The following is a 21,700-nucleotide window of genomic DNA, read 5'->3' on the forward strand; positions in this document are numbered from 1 at the left end:
AGTCACTGTGAATCATACAGAACTTGGCCCTGATAAAAGAAAGATTTATTTTTTTAAAATTTGTTTTGGTGATGGGGATTTTACCAAAATAAATGCAATTCTGAAAGCACTTTTATAACAAAGACCTTGCTTCTTTAAATTTTTAAAGGGTTCTCTAAAACATTTTCTATGTATTTGACATTTAGAAATTATGTAAAGTCTTTTTGCCTTCAGTGAGGTCACTGTGCACAAAGTTAAGTAGTGTGTGAGATCAGAGTTTGATGTATTAGAAAAGCAGTTCTTGATGTGTGTTTCTAAGTATGAAATCCTACGTCTTTCACCTTTCATTCTGCTGGCTTGAACTGCCTTGTTGCCAATATTTTTTCCAGTGGACCTATAATAAACAATAAGTGTTTCTTACCTCTTAGGTGGAGGCTCAAACATCTAGAATTTTTTACCTTCTGGCTTTGAAACTGCTCTGTATCTCACTAAACAACATCCACTCATCAGTTGCAAAGGATGAGTTCCAAATTTTTGATTCCTGTTGTTCTTGGACAGCTGTTGCCTGTAATGCTCCATATTTAATGTAGTTATGCTTTATTATTTCTGCTTTGGGCTGATGAACGACCATTGACTTGTTGTGAATGATCCAGGCAGCTGACTATTCTGCATTAAAAAAATGTTATTTAAAAAATTTTACTTAAAAAATTAAAATTTAAAATGTTAATTTAAACAATTAGATTAGCATTTAAATGTTAGCTAAAAAATTTAAACCTAGAACTTCTCAGCTTTGCCCTCCAAGGCTGTAACAACAAGTGTTGGTTTTGCCACTTGAATACTCAGCTGTCTTCTCTCAGAAATGCTGTGGTGGAGAGGAAGAGCTGTGACAGACTCTTAGCAGTGCTTTTCAGAGGTTCAGCACTTCTGCTCGTGCTGAGTGTGACTCACTGCTCTCCCTCCCCCATGCAGGACCTCTGGTAACCTTTCCTTTATATGGTACTTTGGGTACAGCTATCTTAATAAAATCTCAACTCCTCTCTGGTTTAGTTACAGGCTACTGTGTTATGGATGGGGAGTTCTTACCAGAGATGCACATCTGCAATCTGAGTGTGTTTCTGGAGTCTTGTGAGGGATTACATTGCAGATAAGAATAGGGCTGAGCTGTTAAACTGGGTGGAATCCACACACAAATTTCTCAAAGGTCATGTGTGTTTAGACCCAGAGTTCTGCTTCAGGGCCATTTCCAGTCATAGGCAACTCACTCACTGCAAAATGAGCTAGTGTGTACTGGAATTTAAGATGAATTCTAACAAAAGAGAGATTAGACCTGTGAAGGAGGATTTGGAAATGTAGGGAATAATGTCAGGCTGACATTTTGAGATAGAGGGTGTCCAGCATTGTGCTGGAGGAGCCACCTCCCAAAATGACCAAAAAACATTGGAATAAGTTGAATGTTTATGCAGATTATTTTCTGTCATGTTATTATACTCTAGACATGTGGGGAAAGTCGTGTACTATCTAGTAGAGACTTCATCTCATCTATGAATTTGACCCAAATAATTTTCTTGTGAAAATACTTGTCCAATGTCTTCAGCTGCTTGCCATCATGACATGGGAAAGGGTGGAACAGATGTTTCATATACTTCACTTTGCTAAATTATCTCCTTCCAACAGATCTCAGGATCACGAGTTTCTCAGTTTTATAAGGAAGAAATTCATACTGTTTATGGTAGTAATGGATTGCAAAGTGAAAAGCAAATGTAGTAGTTGATAAAAAGGATTTCTGGGAAGCACATGACTAATAATTGTATCTCTGTGAGAGAGGGGGATCTCTCTTTAGTTCACAGTCTATTTTCAACAGGAAAATATTGACAAATTGTTTTCTTTCATTTATGAGTTCCTTGGCTTGTGCACGTTTAAGTAGCTGGCTCTTTATGTTAAGCAGTGATTGAGTCCTTAAAATTTATTTGTAACCTGTTTTGAGTAGCTGATAATTAGGGCTGAAGATAGCTCCGTGGCACTGATTAAATTCCAGAGAATTCCCTGGATTTTGTCAGAGTCCACTGGGATGAACAGGAGTAGAGTCTGGTTCCTTGTTGAATTGTAGTGAGGGAAGCTTGTAATAAAACAATAAAGCTAGGGAGGTGCTCTAGACTCCAGGAATCTGGATTCAGATCTCTGCTCTGTGATTTGGAGAAGTGAAATAAAATCTGTGTCTTTGGAGGTGTTCAGGGAGCTGCATACATGTGAGAATTTGATGTTCATCCCTGTGTTTGTTCTTCATCTGTTAAACTGGTGCACCCACACATTCTTGGGAGGTTGCTTACTTTTACCACTGTGAGGTCTCCTGTGGCTGTGTCAGTGGAGCCCTCACCAAATATTTTATCCAGAATAGGCTGGAAACTTTGAGGAGGGAGAGTGCTTTTAGAAGAGGAGCTTATGTTTAGAGGCGCTGTTGAAAAAACAAACCAGTGCGAGTTAAACCATTATCTGAAGGATGTCTGTGTCCTTTTCAAGGATTGGGCAATCCTTTCAGAGAGATGTGGTAACTGCAGCAGCACAGACACCACGTTTTGGGGCCAGCTGCCCTTCCCTTCCTTCCTAGCCCTGCCATGACTAATGGATACCCTTTGGCTGGGATCTGGCGCTTGGATTCTTGTTGATATTTTGTGCCTTACTTCAAAAGATGCCCAGTCTAAAAATCAGGCCTTGTCTCTGGAAAGAAGGGGCCTAGGGAATATTGCAGAAAGCTGTTGTGATTAGTGCTGAGCCCATGGGGCAGTGACAGTGTCCTGAATTACACTCGGGTGTTGTGTCCTGTTTATGAAATGAAACCCAAGAGTTCAGACATGCAGACTTGTTTAGAGAAGTCTCTGGAGGAGAGAGAATTATCTTGAAAGGCTGCTTGGGAGGGGAGGGATGGTGTTTTTGTGGATTGGACAAAGTACCATGAATTTCTTGTCATGGAGCCAAAAGCAAGTGTCCCTGCAATGGTATGTTAGCCAAATGAGAGAATTCTACTGCTATCAGGCTTTTAATAAATTCAAAACATGTTCTTTGGAGACTGGTGACACACAGACTTATCCAGAAAATAGGAAATGTGTGACTGGAAAAGTTTTCAGGACTGTGAAGGGCAGGTGCAATGTGGGCCATTACTGTTAGATTTTTTTTTTTTTTAGTTTAAAAATGATATGTCCTTGAATCTACCGAGTAATCTGAAAGAATTCTGTGTGCTGGGGAAAAAAATTGTCGGCAGGTCTCGTTAATGTTAGCCAGGAAGCACACAGGCAAACAGGAAGCTTTAGCTATTGTTATTGTACAAGTGCCCTTTACAAAATATTAGCAAAAGAAGCTTAATGTGTTTTCCACAAGAACAGGAGCCCTTCAGAGTGTCTCACTGTATCTGCCCAGTGAAGAAAAACTGCACTGTCCCCTTCCAACAGCTTCAGACATACATTGAGAGGTTGCACTGCAGAGGCTTGCATTCAGATCTTCAAATATTTACTACTCAATTTTTTGAAGTTGTTAGGATTGTTAATTAGCTGTGACAGTATCTAGCCCTTCATTTTCTATTGTGTTCATTTGCTGCTTAAAAAAAAAAAAAAAAAAAAAAAAAAAAGCCAGCTAGGTCAGTATAGAAAGGATTGGGGGCAGGGGATGTATTCCTGGCAGTTTGCCACAGAGACACTGAACTGAGCCAACCATGAAGTCATCGTGAACTCAGGGAGTCTCACTAATCCAAGGCAATGTGTCTTAATTTGACAAAGCAAAGGCTGCTTGATAAGCAAGCCCAGCTAGAAATGCTGTGAAACGGGGGTGTTTGTTAAGTGGAGATTGTGGACAAGAAATGTGGTGATATGAAAGAAGTCATCTTGGTTTCAGGTCCTTCCTCCCCCAAGCCCAAAGGCAGGCTTGGCTCCCTTCTCCCCTGCAGCTCGGGCTGTGCAGTGGCTTGATGTGAAATTTGAGAAACATATGTAGTTTTCTATTTCAGGAAAATGATCTCAGGGATTGAATGTGTGTTTTGTTGGCTGTTAAGCTCTGATCTTGCCTAGTGTGGTAGTTTGAGAGTGTGTGTGTGATGGTTAAAATGTTCTCCAGCACTTAAAAAACAAAATAATAAAAACAGATCAGAGTTCATATATTCATTGTTGTTAAAAGTCTTATTTCTTCAGTCTCAAAATGCAACATCCAACATCCTAAGAAGACTCTTAAATAGCTGTACTGTGGGTATAAAATGTCTTTTATTTTTCCATAATAGTCATTAACATTTACTTGAGCTGATGAGTGGTGCACACACAGTTTCCCATCGAAGCAAAGAAACTCTGTTTAAACAACCATTTCATTGTTGGTCCTGTGCAGAAGCAATGGAGATATATGGACACTGTAATTATTAACTTCTGTGAGGTTGAGATGACAATCTCCCCTTAATAATATTCATAAAGAGATGGCTGGGAGTCTGAGATTCCTCTTGCTGACATCCTCACTAATAGTGGGACTGGATAACTGTTCTTCTCTGGGCCTGAGGGGGAGTATTGAAGGAGGTTGTGGTGTTACAGCCTTAAATTCTGAGGAAAAATGAGACATAAACCACAGAGGAGTTTGTTGTCTTTCAGTTCTCTTAATCTTTTTTTTTCTATCATTTCTGTTCTCCTCAGAGCCAGGCTGGGTGTTCAGGGTGTTTCTTTTGCATTAGCTCCTGTGAACACCATCAGGGATCAGACCCTCATGGTACAAGGGATGTAATAAACAATCTGTCATCTCCTTTGAACTCTTCCTTATGTGAACCCTATGGAAAGCCCCCTTGTCCCTGTGAGATTTGGTCTCTGTTCAGCCAGAGCTGTGTAACAATTGCTTCCTTGCTTAAATTTGAACCAGATAAGAAAATAGCCATGTTTATGAACTCCTGGGTCATTTACAGCCCCAGCAGTGTTTTGGTGTGCACATATATAATGCACGTATTCACAGTAAATTCTTAAAAACCACCCCCCTGAAAACAATAACATTCCAGGAGCGTTCTCATCCAGAGAAGGGAAGAAAAGCTCTGTAGCATGAAGTCTGTGCACTGTATGTGTACATACAGTGCTTAGAAGTATTAAAACTCACAGAAATTTATTACCCCATAAGGGCCTCTTTTGTCTTTTCTTCTTTTTTTTTTTTTTAAACCCCCAAACCTTTACTCCTCTGTAATACCTTGCATATGAAAGAACCTTAATAAATTCAGCCCTTAAATGTGCTCTTAAGCAAGAAAGTGGCATTGTTATTTTATAGCTGGGAAAAGAACCGTATAATTTGAAGGGCAACATTCTTTAAGTGTTTAGTTGGGCATCCAGCTTTCTGTCTAACTTGCAGTGAGAATTAGGTGTCGTATTCCATAGGCATTTTCACAGATCACACTATAAATTATTTATTCTGGACCAATTCTTCCTCCAGATTTCCCAAACAAATGCCTTTCACCACTGGAGTGTTCCTCCTCTGCCTCTCACTGTAATACATGGCTGTAACAACAGTCTTGGCCTGGAGGGCAGTTTACCTACAGGTTTGCTTTATTTTTTTTGGCTGGCTCTCTCAGTCTGCTTAATGTTAGTAACTTTCACTGGAAATTCTCTGCGTGCTTTAGGATGACACTGATGGTGTCAGGGTTGATTTACATTATCTCTTTAAAGTAGCATTAGCTTGCCTAGGACTTTTTCTCCTATTTGTTTTAGAATTCATGTTCTCCAGAGAGGAGCCTTTTAACTGTGAAATGTAAATAACCTGACAAGGGAGACTTCAAAAGAAAATGAGTCTTTGTCCATGGCAGTGATACCAAGCTTGCCAACTCCGTAACCTTTAAAACAGAGCACTTTTATGCTTGACCTGTCATCTGCCTGTAAAAATAATCTTAGATCAATGATACAGTGCTTTCAAGAATGTGTCTGAAGAAAGCAGGCACTTCTATGGATGTGTTCTGTCATTTCTTCATTGTGATGGACCATCTGCTGCTTTAACTCTCAGTAGGACCTGGTTATTGATTCGGTGTAAGTGCCTGGCTCAGCCTTTTGCTTGCACTGAGGTGATGAACACTTTTACTGCAGCTTGCAAATTGATGCTGCCAGATAGCCAGCCCCATATTATATAAATATATAATGTGTTATATGAAATCACCAAGGGTTTGTTTTTGCCTTCCCCCATTCTTTATTCCAGTGCCATTCCATTAAGCTGTTCTTTAGATGAAAGGTTGTAATTCAGTCTTCAGTGGATGAAATGTATATGTACTTATGAAATCAAAGACATTCCAAGAAAGGTTGTTTATTTTCTTACTACCTTCTTTAATTAAATGTCGATGGTAGGATTCTGACTGACTTCAGAGAAACAGATGAAGCAATAATGCTTGCAGTGTGATCCAGCAGGGATGACTGGAGTTGTGCTTCTTGGTTGTTGGACACTGCATGTGTAGGAAACTCAATTCTCCTGTGGATAGGAGAGTTGGAATTTCAGATTTCCCCATGGCTGTTGGTTTAATTTTAAAGTGAAAGGGAAGTTCTGAAAGTTCTATGTTTTGTATTTTACTATGATGTAACTTCAGATAATATTTCAGTTATATATCTGGTTCAGCTTGCTGACACTCAGCTTTAAACTGGAGCTGGGAATCTCAGTTCAAACCTGTGTTTGTCCACTTTATTTTATTTCAAGTGCTCTGTCTCAGACTTGTCAGCCTGTGTTCTGAGCTTGCTGCTGGATGTATCCTGGGACTCTGGAGAGGGGACTGGGGAGCACAGGTGTTCCTCAGAGAGCTGTTCCTGTGTTCCCTGGCAGGCTGGGGCTGTCCCAGAGTCACTCCCAGCATCCATGTGCCAGTGTTGGAGTAGAAGAGAATTTATGCAAGGTGACCCAGCTATTGCCTCTAGTGGGCATGCACAAGGATTTTTTGTCAAAGTGGGAAAGAAAGTAGGAAATCCCTTCATGCTGTAGGTGATTGGGAAAAATAGGACGTGCAGAGATATGCCTGTTAAATCCAAAACACTCCCCACCCTCAAAGCCCACTTGCATTTATCTATACAGAGTACATGGAGTTAGGATGATGAAAATAACCTCAACTTTCACTCTGTAATTTGAAACAGTTTTGAAACTATTTAGACACTCTTCTTTCCTCCCAATCTCATTTTCCAAGGTGAGCTCATTCTTCAGAGGAATGAAGCTGTACCTGCACAATAAGGTGTTTTCGTATTTAATTAAAACTGATAAGAGGGGGAGAAAATGCCACAAAATACAAAGAAAACTATTTTCCTGTGGTTTCCATCTTCTGAGCCTCCCTCCACGAAACTATTTGGGGGTTTCTGATGCTGGTTTGTCGTTGTATATAAAACACCTCAAACAGAATCCTTGGAGAAAAAGAAATACCTTGATATAACTTTACTTTCAGGAAAGAAATTAAGTGTTCTTCCTGTCTTTATGAAAAAAGTTGGTGTGGTTTTGTCCCTAATTCCTTGTGCACAGCATCTTTACAGGAGGTTTAGGCCCAGAGTGCTTGCATCTCCCTACAAAGAAGGGAAAACAGGGAATGTGTAAGAGCATGATACACTGCTGGCACCTGTTCTTCATGTCCATCCCATCCTGTGCCATTCTTGCCCTCAGTTCCACTCTGAAGCTCTGTGGGCACATGTGCAATCTGGATTTAGTCTCCATCACAGATGTCATCTTTCATGTGCCATTTTGGGCCATGAGATAGATATAAATATATAAATATAAATATATATATGTATATAATTTGAATGTGTATCACAAAGACAAGGTAAAGTTCTTCAGTGCTCACCATTCCTCATGCTGTAGCACCAGGTGTAAATCTAACAGGGGGACTCTCCAGAGGGGTTCCAGTTTGTTTAAGACTTTCTGGGTTTGTATATTTTGTTCTGTAGCAGCTCTTCATTTGTGTATAAGGACAGTTCATAAACAGATGTTGAATCTCAACATGGTGCCTGCTATTTCCTGCTATTTCTGACCTGCCTGGAACACAGACAATCCTTATTCACACCAGTTAGCTCCACTGGTAATCTACCCAAGAACATTTCCTGATACCTCTTTCTTTTTCAGGCTGCCTCTTTAAATGAGGATCAAAGGAAACTCATACCTGCTAAAATGTTAAGAGATGTCTGATTGCCCAACCTATCAGGAGATGTATTAATTAATTAAAGTGGGTGCTCATTTGCTTTGGCACAAACAGAGAACGAAGGAGGTAGAATATAAAGAATGATTAATTCTAATCATTCAGAAATTAACTTTGTGACTGTGATACCTGCTGTGCTGATGGAAATCACTTCAGGCTGATGAAGGCTTCATCCACTATCTCATTTGCTCGTTGGTTTATCTGAAAGGGCCTCTATTTGTGTGTATGTGCATAAAGTAGGGACTACAGTTTTACCTCATTAAATGTGAAACTCTGCTTGGAGGAATATTGCTCAAGAAAACCACATCAGGCCAGGGTTTTGAAAATGCAGACTTGTTTAGAGAATGCATTTTAATATATTGAAGCCTCAAGCCATCTACCTCTACTCCTGAGAGCTCTACCTGAATACTTGCAGGGCTGAATAATTTAAAGTTTGGGGTTTTTTTTTATTCTTTCTGCAAGAAATACTAGTCTGATGTTTTATTTTCTTAAAGTCTGAACTCCACATAACTTTTTTTCAGAACTGTTTATCCTCACTCCAGACATGAACCTTGGAAAGGTGGCAGAAAAAACAAACAGCTGCTGTGTTTTTGGGCAGTCTGCATTCCTTTAAACTCTCTGAGATCAGACTTGTGCTGAGATTTTCAAATTATTTGTCCTAGGGCTTAGCCACTTTCACTCCTGCTTAAAAGTCAGTGAATTTGCCATACTGGTGCTTGTGAGAGCTGTCATGCAGAGCCTTAATGATTCAAGAACTATGAATATATGATGTGTTCTTAGGGCTTTTTATTATTGTTTCATTCAAACTTCACCTACCTCCATAACCATCTTTCCATTTTTGGACTCCAGTTCTTTTTTTAACTTAAGCACATTGCTTAAGATATTCTAGGGAACTTTGTTTTGATTTTGGTTTTGGGGGTAAATTTGATACATATAAAAATGTTATTAATGGACCAAGGTGAAGGTAGTAAAAAAGACTGCCACATTGCCAAGGCCCAGAGTCAGAAATTATCTGCTCAAGTCTGGGTTTCCTTCACAAGCTGAAGACAGGAAGAAGAGCTGTAGCAGCATTTTGTGCCCTCTTTATGAGGTCTCAAAAAAATATTCTGTGAAGCTGGTGGAAAAGTCAGAGCAAGGCAGGCTTGTGTGGTAAAAGCTTATTTAATGGTTTGGGCCCTCATGTGGATTTTCCTGCATGAGAGGTGTGGAGATGCTACTTCTACTTGTGCCTTTTACGTAGCCTAAATCCCAAGTGTGTCTTGTATTGCCTTTCCAGTTCCTGGAGCTTCCCTGAGTGCAGATTGGCTGTACCAGGTCACTGTTCTTGTGAGATGGTTAAACCCAAACGTGTGTTTACTAGCAACTGGAATGGACAAACAAAGCAGTCAGGCCAGTTCTGAAGGGCTTTTCAGTTAACTCTGCTCATTCTTTTCTTTGGGCCCTTTTCCAGCAAAGCACTTAGGCACGTGCTTAAAGTTAAAGCCTGTGCTTAAGTGCTCTGCTGGTCTGGGTCCTTTATTTGCTGTCCAAGCCTGTTGGTATGAGCAGGCTGTTGGCTCTAGCAATGTTTGGGAACTGTTCTTACACTGCTCATTTTCCTTCTCTGAACCTTATGGCCACCTATGGCCCAGAAGATTCATTTGTCCTTTCAGTGTGACACATAGAATGATTTGAAAATGTAGCAGGTTATTGATTAATTGCCATTGATTGTGAAGAAACATTGTATTTGGAAAAATCAAGGTCAGTCCAGCCAGAGGAGTTTTCATCTGATGTCTTGCTGGCAGCATTTGTCATATGCCAACAGGATCTTCAGACTGTTCAAGTACAATGGATTTAGTATTCAGAAAATTCTCCTCAACTGCTGTCTTCTAGGCACTTGTTATTTTTTGATCTGTATGCAGATTTGCTTATTTATTTATTTCTGATTTTCAGTGCTGCAGTCCAGAGTTGCCAACCTCTGATTCTTGCAGGCCAGCAAGTCTTGTGCTGTTCCTCCTCATCATTCCCATACCATCTGTGGCAAGTCAGGGCAGGAGAACTCAGTCAAATTCAGACCTTGGGATTTCTCTCTGGGTCTTGCAGCAGTGAAAGTTGGCCTTTCACCCCTAGAGCCATTTTAGGACACCAGGGAGTTGATTTTCTTTGTGCTTTTTTTTTCTAAGGGTGCAAGCCACTTTTCAGCAATGCAAATGGCAGAATGTGCAGCCTGATATTGCTGACCTAACTGTGGAGGTAGCAAGGAAAATCCATATGGGATAAGTCAAGCACAATCCTGCAGTTGCTTCTGCAGACACGTGACTTACAGAAATGCCCCAGCTGACGTCAGAGACACTTTTTGTTCAGGTCAAGTTACTCACACCCACATCTCTTTAGGATCAAGCTCATAAATAAATAGTTGACAAAACTGCCTTTGGAAATTTCATTCTTAATTTCTCTCGAATAAAAATGTACAGTCTCTCTATGAACAGTGATCTTTTTAATTCCATCATTTAATTTGGTAAAACACACAGCTGTGGAAATTATTTTTGGGTTTTTTTTCATTAGAAACGTATAAACCATTAAAGAGGGACTAAAAGAGTCCTTTCTTTAGGCATCTAACACAGGGATTTTGAATTTACTTTTAGTTCATTCTTCTCTGTGCTTGCAGCATTTGTAAGTGTATTTTCTGCAAGTATTGCAGTGTAATTCAAGTTCCAAGAAAAGGAAAGACAAATATTTTAGTGTTGTTTGGGCTGCATGAAAGGGTTCATTAGAGCAGCGGTAAATTCCACCCTGCTGTTCAGCCTCACCTTTCCTGGTGCTGGGTGTGAGACAAGCTCAGGCAGTACCTGGGAGGCTGAGTTCTGGCTCTGAGAGAGCTGGGGATGTGCATTCCCAGGTGAAGTTGTTTTTAGGATTTAAATGAATGGAAAAACCAATTGTGTCCACTTTCCTTGTGTAAAGGTGGTTAAAGCATCTGAAACTAGAGGAGCAACTTCTTTTTTTCAGCCACTCTCCCAAGAGCCCATTTGTTGATCTGGTTGGTTGTTAGAAAAAGTCAGAGTGGAGTTTATTTAGTGCAGTCCCTGCTCTTTAGCAGTGGCAGCAGAGATGCTTTCAGAGGAAAGGAAAGGAGAGAGGAATCCTAGAATTGACAACACGTTAGCATCCTTCTGGGGCCAGTGCTTTGAAATCATGCTCAGTTACTGAGCATTTGTATTCCCTTATTTCTCTCTATCATTGTGACTGGAAGCAGTCTAGGTATCCATGTAATGTAGCCTCCTTTATGTTTTTCTTTTATTTTCTCTTGGTCTCAGCAATATCCTCTTTCAACTGCAGAATGATTGCTTGTTTTCTTTGAATGTCTCTATTTCTGCCTTCAGAGGAATAATGACACCTGGTTTATCTACTCTGTAGCCTTCCATATTGTCTGAATTGATCTCCATTTATCTCCCTACTGATATAAATAAGCTGAAATGTTTTTTCTTTCTTTCTTTATGGAAATTTATGTGTTATTTTACTCACTTCTACTACCTGTTTCAGAACTCCTTGGTGGAGTTTTCTTTGTTTGGTTTATGAAGTCCCACAGCTGTCCAAATAATACTGTTGGTGTCTTTGCTTTTTTAGATTTGCTCAGAAACGTGCCCTTTTTTTATGTGAATACAATTACAAAGGGCTGTACATGCATACCATAATTATTAATTAAAGATACTCTAGAAATGGATGCACTGCTGCTGTCATTTAAAATATTAAAATACAAGTATACAGTACAAGTATGATGTATGTAAAATGAGGCATCTTGCTTTTCCTTTGATTTAAATCACCTTAAAATCTAACAAAACCTGTTCTCAAAAATTGGTACTTATGACTAAATTTTGACCAAATATATCTAGTATTTAGGAATGACTTCATCATTTTAAGAGTTTTCACTGACTGAACTGATGTTTGTTGTGGGAGGTAACAACACAGCTCACTCCCTGAGTAGGAATATCTAATGTGTATCTTTGATTCAGGTGCCCCTGGCAGCTGTATCCTGTCATCCAGACTTGAGTAAGACTTGAAGGTGGTTTGCCTGGATAAAGGAGGGCTCAATATTCAGGTTCAGCATGTGAAATCGGAACAGCCTCCATCAGAATGCAGTTATTAAGACTTTCTTTTATTGCAGTACTCTTGGCAATGTCCCTGCTTCTGTTCTGGTTTCACTTAGGCTTTGTCTAGCCACAAGTGCATGACAGCCGAGGCTCCAGTTCAGCACAGTCTGACTAAACTGGTAAAAACTCCCATTAACCCCACTGACAGCACTCAGGACTTGATACTCACACATGTGTGCAAGTACTGTGATAAATTAGACTATCAGCAGTTTGATGTTAGGAATATATACATTATTTACTCATGAATTGGTAAAATGTGTCTTTGTGTGAAGAGATTTCCGGACTAACAGTTTTCTCTCTCAAAACACCACTGGTGGGGCTGTAAGGGTGGGGTTTTTTCACACCACTCTAATTCTGCTCAATTGTATGAAGACAGCAGAAACCACATAATGAAGTGTAACCCTGATCCTGTGGAGATTTGTGTTCCTGCTCGGTGTCTGGGGTGTCAGGGTGCACATGGTGCTGGCCAGGCAGCGCCCTCAGCATCTGCCACACTTCCCAAACTGCTGGAAAAATCAAGGACTCCCTAAATCCTTCTGCTCCCTAGGCATGGCTGGTGGGTGTGCATGTCCTGTGTGTCCTGTTCACCCAGAGGAGCGACACAGGGGCATGGAGCAGTAACTGTGGTCTTCCTGCAGCCTGCCACTTACTCCCTGTGGGATAAGGACATCTGGAACAATGCAGTGGCCATGTGTCCATGGCTGGGGCAGTGCCTGGTGCTGGCAGATGTGCTGGGTGATGCACATCTGGATGTGCTGCTGTTGTTGAGCTGGGAGAAGCTGATGTTGCTGACAGGAAGAATCTCACTCTGTCCAAAGCCACACGGTGGGGAGGGAGCTCAGACCCAACTTCCTTTTTCTCAGTGACTTATAGCATTTGCTTAATCTCTTTACCAGCTTCTTTGAGTGTTTGGTGAAGCCTTGAGCTGTGGTAAATTTGCTCCAGCTCAGACTTCCAGAGGAAGCTGTTCACTGGCTCTGTGTACCAATACTTCCAGTTTTAATTGTGTCATATTTTTAACTGCCAGAAGGTAACAGGAGAAAATGTGTTTTTTAAATACAAGCTCTTAATTGAAATAAATATTTGGCTTCCTATTGCAGAGTGGTTTGGTTGAAATACTGAGCTTGAAAGAATATATTCTTGTGATTAAATGGAACTGAAACATTGCTGATGTTGCAGAAGGCAGGAGGAATGTCCCAAGGCTGCTGGGCTGCAGTGGCTGGAGACGTGGGCTCTACTTCCAGTTTTGCTTTTCATTTCCCTTGCCATTTCTGCATGATGCTTTCTTTATAACCTGTCCTCTGCTTATTAAGCTTACAAAATTTAAACAAGTGTTACTTAAAACAGTGATTGAATTTTATATATGTGCACAATTCTTTGTTTCTCCAATATTTAAAGATTTAAACTACAGTTGTCCATAGAAAGGTTATTTTTAACATGTTCAGCATCAATGTCTGAATGGTGTCTTTCTGCCTGGGTCTCAGTCTCTAGACTGAGCCTCTGGAGTTCAGGGGTCTGATTAAAGTTTTCTCTTTGGCCCATGGCCAAATCTCTGAATTTTCTTTGCCTCTGTTTGCCATCTTTTAAGGGAATGGACTAAGATTTCCAGCCCCACATGCTATGTCTGATTTGTCTAGACAATACATTTTTTTGTCTAGGACTGTGTCTCATTATGAGTTCTCCAACAATGCCGAAGACAATGGGCTTGAATCTTGGTTGGGTGTCTGTAACATAATACAGAATGAAATTAATAAAACAACTCAGCAATCTGCTGACTGTTGGCTTGCCCTTGCCTCATGACATGGTGAGGCGTATGTGGGTGGATAAAGCGGTCTTATTTTGTACTTTCTGATCCAACTCAATGTGTTTAGCTAAGTGCATCCACTGAAGTTGTTAGATGCACACAAGGGATTAATCTGACTTGATAAGCTGCACTGCAGATGGGTGGTTCCCTACAGGTTTGGTGACATAACTTCTAGGAAAACTGAATTCAAGACTCTTCAGTCTTCCCATCTTTTGATAACATGTGTCTAAACAGAAACACACTTCTAGAAAGAATTGGACTCTGTTACACATCATCTCTTTGTGGTCAGTGTGATTCACCTTCTGTTGGATGGCTTTTTTGACATTTGCAGTGTTTGATACATTTATTTGTATTTTTAAAGGACAGGTTTAAATAGATTACAGCAAACACAAACAGGCGCATTCTCCCAATCCAAAGTAAATATCTGCATGTGTACACATTACAAACACGTGTGTGTGTATTTATGGAAAAATAAAACAAGCCAGTTTCCTACAGTAGTTACATATCAAATGCACATTTCCACATTTCTAACAAGATGGGCAAATTTCAAATTTTAAGTACCTCGTCCAACACTGAATTTTCTTTAAGTGGATTAATCCTTAGAGTCTGAGTGTCATAAAAGGGGCTTTCCCAACAACCTCTCAGTAAATGTGAGATTTATCTATGTAATATACCATACCTCCTTTGGAACACAGGAAACATCTACACTCTGCATTTCTCGAGAGACTTTTGTGCTTATTGTGGTGATAATTGGAGGTCAGTCTTCGCTCTGGTTGGGTGGTCAGAAGGTTGATGCCAGAGTTTAAAGCACTTCATTGCTTTGAAACCTTGTGCTGCTATGTAGGCTTTGAAAATGATCCTATTGTTCTTCTTTTTTTCCTTTCAAAGTGGCACCCAGAGTTTAAATATAACATGGAATCTCGTCAGGGAGTGGCTGTATTCAGAGGAGATTAATTATAGATGTGGGTGTAGAAAATTGCAAATGTGAATTGTGTTTTTCATACAATAAAAACTGTCCCTTTAAGTAAGCAGCAGACTTGCTTAGAAAATCCTGTGATTTAAAAAGCCAGCCAAAAACCTCTTAAGTGTTACAACATGAGCACCAAATATTAGAGCAAGGTTTGAGTTAATTAATACTTCTTCTCCTTTACAAAAATAGCTTTAACTTTTTGATTTGCTGATTGAAAGACTTTGTTTGCTGCTCAGTGCTTGTTGCTGAGAGCTGAGCGCCCTCCACACACACACACAGGGCGGTGTGAGCTCAGGAGAATCACGATTCCTACACCCTGTATCCCAGCAAAAGCCCTAAACCCCCAGTCTGGATGAGTTTGGAAGTCCTGGTGTAATGCCTACGCCTGTTGGTGAGAGTGGTGATGGATCCCAGTCCCCCAAGGGCTCTGATGTGGCTGCCATTCCCTAAGGGCCTCTCTCTCACCTAAAAGAGAGTGTTGCTCTTTCATGGGCTCTGCTTTGGCAGTGAGATTTATGGCAGGGAAAGGGAGACCTGGTTTATATTTTTAAATAAAAGCTGTGCCACCAGTCCAGTGAGACTTCTGACTTTCCAGATGTGAGGCCAACAGAGCTGCTGAATACAAGTTCAGAGATTTTTAACCCCAAATTTATTCTTGCTGGCTGGGAAGGAGTCTGTTAGGACCCTGTGAGTTCCCTGAGTCAGCAGTGTTCAGGAAAAAATGGGGGGAATAGTATATCTTTAAACCAATGTTTGAACCACAGCTTTGAAGGAAAAGCTGTGAAATCTTCACACCATATGTAATACTTCAACATAATTTTTTTTTTTTTGCAGCAACAAAAAAGCCAAAAAAGCTGTAAGGGTTTGGAAAGGTATTATTTAGGCAAATATCAGTATCTTCATTACCTTCAAGTATGCAGCTTGTAGGTCCTGAGCTGTTCACTTTCTTTTTGGTGGCTTTGTGGATTGGTGTCTTCCACCAAACTTGCACACTTGCTGGAAAGAGAAATCTTTTCTATTAAATCCTTTTAGCTGGAAACTGAAGAGCTATTTTCTGACACTCAGTTTTTCCTGAGGAAAAAGAAAACATCCAAGTAATTTTTTGAACATTAACTTTTAACGTTTGAGGTCTGAAGTTTAATCCTATTTCAACTATGAAATATGACAAAATTGCTACTAGCCCTAGTGTGAACAAATATTGGCTTTTCATCATGATATTGGATCACTCTTATTTGTATTAATAGTTTTTTTTTCTCTGCAGCTTTAGTGAAGATTTCAAAGTAGGGAGAAAGCTTTGCTTTTGCTGTGGTATTTAACTTCCTTCATAAAATCTAAATGGCAGCCAGACTACTTTTAATTATTTATGATAAATAGAAGTGTTACCCAGAGCATAGGAAGACTGAAGCTGGTAGAATTGCTAACTCTGATTACAGTAATTTCCTTGCTACCTGTATTGAATCGGTTTAAATCCTCAGACATGCAAAGACTGAAAGTCCAGGCCTGAGTACAACTGGGAATGTGTCTGCTACTTGTCCCAAACAGGCTTCCCCACCTGTCTTCTTTGTTTGGCCTGTTTAATGTTTTGTTGGAAGATGAAAACCCTTTTCAGGCAAGAGTCAAACTGCACAGCTTGCTAAGACAATGGGTTTGGGCAGGCAGGAATTTCATAGTCTTTGGGTCAAAGGCAATAATCATAAAAATTAATGTGTTGTAAATGTTAGGGACTTGGGGTTTGCATGGCAGGGTGGCAGGAGCAGCCCCTGACAGGTTTTGCTGTGTGTACCTGCAATTAAAGAGCTGTTGAGGAGGTGAAAGGAGGGGAGTGCAGTCAGGGCACCCCCAGACTCTGTCACCCTGAGCTTTGCAGTCCACCTGGCCCAGAGATGGGCTGAGGGACAGCAGGGGCAGCTCCTCCACACCAGCCTGAGCTCAGACCCCTGCCCTGACTCCTTTTAGCAAACGCTCAACAGGGACAGCATCTTGTACACTTCATACATTTCAAGACTCAATGATCAGATGTCACTTTTCTTCTCCTCTTTTTTGAGAAGTATTCCTTTAGGACAAATTTTCCCTGTTTCCCTCAAGCAGCCAAATACTGCGAGCAGGCAGAAACATTTTTCCTAAATGTCAGTGGTGGATGTGGATCCAGCAGTCTGGTTCTGTTTCAAAGGCTGTGGATTAATGGATATGGCATTACCATAAGAGAGCAGAGAAAAATTACAGGTTTCCTATTGCCCTGTGATAACCTCCACTGTATTTTAGGCTCTTGCAGCACCAGTGCCCAGTTCTGTTCTTGGATGCTGGGAGTATGTGTGCTGGGTATTAAATTTTTTCGCCTGGAACATTTTTGCACAAACCACAGTCAGATCTGTGACTGTGTTATGCTTGCTTTTGTGAAAAGCCTTGAGACTGTGGGGTGCATAATTTGGGAGGACATTGGCTGCCTGGCGCAGATGTCAATATGTGGAGATGTTCATTTGAGCAGAATCTATTCCCTGGTTTACAATTTGAATTCAAAATCTGTTTTAAATTTAAACTTTGTAGAACAAAAGAAAACCATTTGATGATGTGACAGTCACACTCCATTGTTTCAGGTCTCCTTCTTGCGTTCACAACGTCATAAAGCTTTCTTAGCTTTTGATTCTTTGTAGCTTTAAATAAATCTGCCCAACAGACCACAGAGAGTTACTTTATCCTACTTCATGCTATTCCTTTTGGGATCTAGCTGTACCCTATCCTTGCTTCTCTAGGATTTAGCTTTGGCACAGCCCTCAGCAGGTGCAGCTGGCTTTAGTTCAGTGATCCAGTGATTGAACTGCTGCGCTGTTAATGATGCCTACAAAATTAATAAAGTTCATGAGTTTCGGTTAATTTCTGAGCACTTGGGATGAATGGAGCAGACCCTTTTGCTTTGGAATTGACAACAAAGCTGCCATTCACCTCAGGATGCCCCAGCTAGGGGTTCTCTGCCTTTCAAGCTGGTGGCTGACTCATTTTCCAGGCTAACTAATCTTGTACCAGCCCTGTGGAATGGAAGGTCATGTAGAAATGCCTTATGGGCTCACTTTTCAGGAAAAAAAAAAAAAGGTTTCTTAGTAACTTTTAGTTGATAGGACTTACCTATCAACCTATACTTAAAATAGGGATGACTTCCACAAGACAACTGCAGTTAAGGAGTAACCCCCAGGATTATTTTCATAGCAGGTGCTGTCCCAGGCAGGGCAGGATCTCTGCAGATTTGGGAATCCTATCTGTGCTGGCTTTATCCCTTTTGGAGTGTGGGATATGTGTCAACAAAGAAAGGACCAAAGTCTGAAGCTCTGGTGACTCCTAAGTAGTTGTGGAGAAGTTTTTTGTGACTTTTATCTTTTAGATACCTTTTTATGCTGATAACTTAGAGCATGCAGTAATTCCCATTTTCACTGAATGTATCTGATTTCCTTCTCTCCAAGAAATACAACAGAGTGAAAGAAAATACTCAGAATGGGCAGATAATGTAGGAAGAGTCAGACAGAAACAAATTTTGATCACTTGAGTGATCACAACATTTTGGGAATTACAAGTGTGTGTTCACAGCCTCTCTGTGTTTTTAAGACTGCTGAGATTCTGGTTATGCAGGACTTCAGCACATCCAGTCAGTCCTCAGCAAGAAACTCATAGGAAACTCTAAACATAATCATTTTCCTGTTGAAAATCTGGTTTAAATAAAATAAAAATTTTCCAGGCACAACAGTTGGTTTTTTGGGTTTTTTTTTTTTTTTTTCAGTAGGAATATTCTAAGCAAAACTTTTTGTTCTGAACAGAGAAAGGAAATCCTTCATTTCATTGTGCTGAGAATATGCTTGAGGAAAAGTGTCTCCAAACTCATGGTATTTCAGACTGGCTACATATGGCTTGTGCTACTGAGGGGTTCCATCTATGGCTCCTCAAATCCTGTGGTGGATCAGGCAGTCAGGAGAGGGCTGTTCCCTCTGGGATTGCCTCTTCTCTGCCCCTTTTAACTCAGCTGATCCTGGGAGTAAACTAAGAGGAGCTTTTGCTCAACCCATCTGGTTTATCCAGCTTCAGCCAGCACAAGTCTGGTGTTTATGACCAAATAATTGAGGCAATGCTGCCAAATAGGAAAAATTGAATATACCATGGTACATATCAGTACTGTTTCTGTTTAATGTCTGCCCTTCATCTCATCAAACTTAGGAGTTCTGTGAAATATAAAATTTTCTCATAGTTGAGGCTTTATTTGTAGGTGTACTGATTTGGTTCCTCAGGTGGTTCTTTCCCACAGTGTCTTTCTGGACAGAGTTTTCCCATGTTAGGAGTGATGCTATCCCCTTTTCAGGGTGATGCTCTGAAGGAGAATTTCTGAGTGATTTCCTATAAAGTTAATATGTATATATATAAATACATATAATACACATGTACACCATTGGCTTCAGCAGTGACAAGCCATGAATGAGGTGTTCTCTCTGCATGTGCACTGAGCTCTCTGGGACATACAGACTGAGCACCTCATCAGGTGAGGGGCAGGGCTTTGAGTTCAGCCCATCCAGGTGCTTCTGAAGCGTGTGGTGATGTTAATCCATCATGGCCATCACAAAGAAATCCTTTCCTTTGAACTGTTATCTAAGAGAGCAGAATGCCTTTCTGCTGTATGACACTTTCTCTTTGATATTAGGGGTTTGTATGAAGCCATATTGTTCCATTAAACACCTACTTTTTGAGAGGCAGCAAGAGTGGAAGAAAGAGATTGAATCCCAGAGAAGTGTAAATGCTCAGACTGTGTTTAAAACAAGCATTTTGAGTTTCTTGCTGTGGCCATGAAAATAAAACCTGCCAACATAATGTGTTAGTGTTTTAGCTCAGATCTGAGATTGGTTTTCATACCAGAACTTAAGGATCTGCCAGCCAGTACATTTGGGAAGAGTTTCCCACTTCATTTTCCACACTGTGCTAAAAATCCAACCAGAACTGCTCTGTTTATCCTTGTTCTGTGAGCACTTTGCCTTTATGAATCTCCAGGATGTGTTCAGTGCAGCCATATCCTGCCAGAGAGCTGGGATCTGCTGGAATTCTGTGGATTGGCAGGGGGGATGTCTCCCCATCCCCAGTGATTCCATGGGCCTGTGTGTGTGCTGTGGTGTTCCACAGAGGGAGCTGTGTGGGACAGCAGGCCCCTGGTTAAAACATGTTCTTTGGAGCCTTTCTCAGGGTGTGGCATTAGTTCAGAGCTTCAGTCTAATTAGAAAAAGACATATTCGGTTTTGATGATAATTTGTTATGATTTGGTATTTCCCATATTTGGGAAAACTTGATGCATTGTTTTTCGCTCTTTATGTCTAAATTTTTCCTGAACTGATGAAGTGCTTTTTATTTCAAATACCCTGTCTTTATTTTTCCTTTTAATGAGAGGTTTGAAGCAATTTGGGGAAAATGTTTATTTTTTCCCAGTATTTTCTTCAGCCTAGAATTTATTTATTCACCCAGTTTTTGTCAAAGGTCCTAATTAGATTTTTGTGTCTGGCTTTTAAATCCTTGGAAATTGGAATTCCTTATATCAACATTGCCATTGCTGTAGTTACAGGTCATGTGCTTTTTCTGTTTTCAAACCAGACATTGAGTTGAGATTGTGTGGTCTATTCTTAAACTATTAAGAAGAAAAAAAAAGGGGGTGAGAGTATCAGAAATGTTTTAAGAGTAATCCTGAAATAAACTCTGCATTCATTGACTACATTTATTTATAGGCATATAAATAGTTAACTAATGTCTTTTCCCCCCCAAAATATGTCATGGCAATTGTTCTCTTGCAGCAAAGAGCAACCAACACACCTTTACAACCAATGGGATGTGAATGACTATCACTTGTCCTCTGGTAAAAACTCCAGTACAACAGGATGGAAGGAAACATAAGGCATTTAAAAGACATATTTCTGTCCCAGAGGAGAAAGTGGGAGTTCAGAGAGTCCATGTAACCATCCCATCTTCTGCTCAGTGTCACATGAGAGGATGTTGCTTCTTGTTGTAACCCCCCCCAAAACATGAAATACTTATCCCAGATAGTTTTCCAGCTGTGTGTAAAGACTTTTGCTGTTTTTCTTTGTCTGCAGTATCAGTGGCTATAAACTCTAGTTTTGATTTGCAGATAGGAAATAAAAATAACTTTTCTTTTTCTGCTCAAGGCCAGGTTGGATGGGGCTTGGAGCAACCTGGGGTAGTGCAAGGTGTCCCTGCCCATGGTAGGGGGTTGGAACAAGATGAGTTTTAAGGTCCCTTCCAGCCCAACTCATTCTGTGATTCATATTTCAGTGCCTGGATAATATTCTTGGATGAAAGGGAAGATTTCCTCTTACTCCAAAAAATAATGTTGAAGAGAGAAATTTTATTTCGTTTTTACTTATGCAAAACTGCAAGAAAAAGTCAAATGCTTCAGTAAAACTGAGTTTGCTTTGAAGATATACGTTCAAATTGTACCATCCTAATAAAGAGAATATGTCTGTGTAAGCTCACCTTGGCTAAACATGAGTCACAAATAAGCTGTCTTGTAAAACATCAAAGAAAATCCACCTCTGAGCAGGGTTTCTCTTTGAGAACAGTTATGATGATGTGCTTCCCCAAGATGCATCTGAGCTGTCTTGCACTTGCTGGTACTGTGGTATTCCCAGGACTGCACAGAG

At 40.4% G+C, this 21,700-nt stretch overlaps 1 protein-coding gene across 5 annotated transcripts in view; it reads left to right on the plus strand.

Annotated features, from left to right (window-relative positions):
* FGGY (FGGY carbohydrate kinase domain containing) overlaps nt 1-21,700 on the plus strand; it is a 130,111-nt gene that overhangs the window by 26,809 nt on the left and 81,602 nt on the right. The window lies entirely within an intron of this gene.

The sequence above is a fragment of the Pyrgilauda ruficollis genome, unplaced genomic scaffold, assembly GCF_017590135.1.
Source record: "Pyrgilauda ruficollis isolate IOZ18807 unplaced genomic scaffold, ASM1759013v1 scaffold6, whole genome shotgun sequence".
Taxonomy (NCBI): domain Eukaryota; kingdom Metazoa; phylum Chordata; class Aves; order Passeriformes; family Passeridae; genus Pyrgilauda; species Pyrgilauda ruficollis.